The sequence below is a fragment of the Cucurbita moschata genome, unplaced genomic scaffold, assembly GCF_002738365.1.
Source record: "Cucurbita moschata cultivar Rifu unplaced genomic scaffold, Cmos_1.0 Cmo_Scf00027, whole genome shotgun sequence".
Classification (NCBI taxonomy): Eukaryota; Viridiplantae; Streptophyta; class Magnoliopsida; order Cucurbitales; family Cucurbitaceae; genus Cucurbita; species Cucurbita moschata.
In genome coordinates, this window is record NW_019268543.1 from 698,090 (window position 1) to 700,694 (window position 2,605).

Below are 2,605 nucleotides of genomic sequence, written 5' to 3' on the forward strand. Positions count from 1 at the left end.
GTAAAAAAAAAAAAAAAAAAAAAAGTAACGGCATTTGAAAATGTTATGAAATTTAGTCCGTTAGGCTTGTTTGAGGATTATTAATTGATGGTAAATTAAATGAAGGGGAAAGGCGGTGAGGGAGCCGTTGGAAAGGAGGTTTAAATTGAATTCAAACGAGGTGTTATTTAGTTAATTGAGAAAATAAGAAGAAGAAAAAAAAGAAAATAGGATAAGAATAATTTAAAAGAGAGTACGGTTGGGGAAGTTGGACGGGAGCGGAGGTGTTTGACCAGAACAGCCTGGACAGCATTTGGAAATAATTATTTTACGTGAATTATATACCAACACACAAACATATTTCTATATAATTATATTTTAAAACAAAAAAAAAAAAAGATATTTACAAATCGCAATGAGTTGCTGAGCTGGCCATAGAACGACAAAAACTTCACTAGCAGAATCGCAGGAAGAACGCCTTTGCTTTACTATCATGTCAGTCCAGCCTGTAAACTCTGCCCACAAACCAATTATATAATACCACGTGGAACTTGCCACCATACTTTATAAAACTTCCAAACCCCCCTCCACCGCCTTTCCCGTTTTCACGTAACTTCTATTTCTTTTCTTTTCCTTTTTTGTCTTAAAATTAGCTTATATTATATATATTAAAATCATAATATATGAAATCATTTTGGGGTGGGGGAATAATATATTTTGGGATAGAGAGGCGAGGCCAATGAATTAAATTAATATAAACCAAACCTGTTTCCAAAATAAATAAAATCATATTTCCTAATGGATTGAGTCCAAATCCGTCCCTATCAACAATGGAATTCCCGCAATAATAAAGAAAAAATATCACAACCATTACTATGACAGCTATACACACGCTGATCTTCCAAACTAAATACTATGAAAAGAATCCCCCTTGTCTTCTTATGAAAAATAGACATTCAAATTTTAAAATATAATCATTTAGGCGCCTTCTTTCAAAAAAAATAAAATAAAGATTTTAATTTGTAGTTTTTCATTTTCAAAACACATTTACTTTTTTTTATTTTCCGCCTACCTTTTCAACTCACACCTACAAATGTTACAACAATTTCAAATAAAGATGAAAATACCTTTTGAAAACCACTTTATTAATAATTAAATCTTTTCAACTATATTTAAAATAAATAATCCTTCCAAATAAGGTAACCAAGAAGCCGTTGAAACCAAGGTTATTGCCCATAAACACCCTTCGTTCTCACCAGGATTCCCGCTTACAGTCCAAACCTCCAACCACAAAGGCTGAGAGACCAACTAATAAGCCCAATGGGCTCGGAACCAAAATAGCCCCCTAAACTCGGCTATATTCAATTGACTAGGATATTAAATTAAATAACAAAAATATCATAATTTTGGCATTATTCTGATTCATCAACATCTAAGTTTCAACTATATTAACATGCTACATAATTTGGAAATTGATTACACAAAAATTTGAATTTTATATGTAATTGGTTGAAAGTGGCATTAAATACAAAACTGAAAACACAATAATTCTTTTATAGTTTGACCTATAAATATACACAAAATTGCAATCATGTAACCGACTCGGCTGCTCGGGTCTGGGTTAGCGTAATCCCCTCCCTTCTATTCTATTAAAATCTATAATGCAAAATGTAGAGTGTTTATTGGGTATCTCGAGCCTTTCAAATTTAGTCCATTTCACGTTTTTTTATTTATTAATAATTAAATTATACTCAAGTTGATACTATTTAAATAATGGCCGGGCCAAAATCTTTACATCCGCCTTTGTGTATTTTATTTCCTTTTTGAGTTGAAATTCCCACTCCAATTATTCAAGCCAAACAAAATTGGAACATTTTGTCCCCTCAATCTTCTGTCTTTCTGTTCTTTATTTCTTTTCTATTTTCTACTCTCTTTGTGTCACTAAACACTATTCTTCTTTTTCTTTTACCTGCATTGACTCAAATTATAAAAAGATTCAATAAAATAATATAATGTATAGTCCCGTTGATCGCGGGTGAGAAATTGCAGAAAAATGAAAACATAATTTGAAGAGATTTAAAGAAGGAGCAGTGTTGGACTAAAGTGAAAGCTTACTGAATTTCATCATGCCCTTTCGTCTAAAGTGTTAGAAAAGCACATGCAAACGCCTCCTCCTCGTGGCTGTCTTGTTGTTTACTGTCATCAACTCAACTCCCAACAAAAAAGAAAAGATGAACACCTTCAGAAACACGCAGTGGATTCAGAATTAAGCCTAAAACATTTACTAATCAAATTCCCTTCTTCAAAAAGACAGCGTAACTTTTGAGTATTTTTAGAGAAGCAGAGCAACACGGGACCATGCTGTCCAAATGGTCGGTCTGATTTAAGAAGAGAAACTGGGAAGGGGGAGGTGGGTGAGAAACCAGAGTTTTGAATGGTCCCAACCCATTCGACGCAAATTTTCAAACATCTGATTGTCCTTAAATAAAATATTCAGGTCAAACCAAAAATCATTTCCTCCAAATCTCAATGCCGAAGTGGCCGACAAAATCTACTTCCTCTTCCCACTGTTCACATGCAAACAAAAATCAACTCTTTTTTTTTTTTTTTTTTTTTTTTCCTTCTT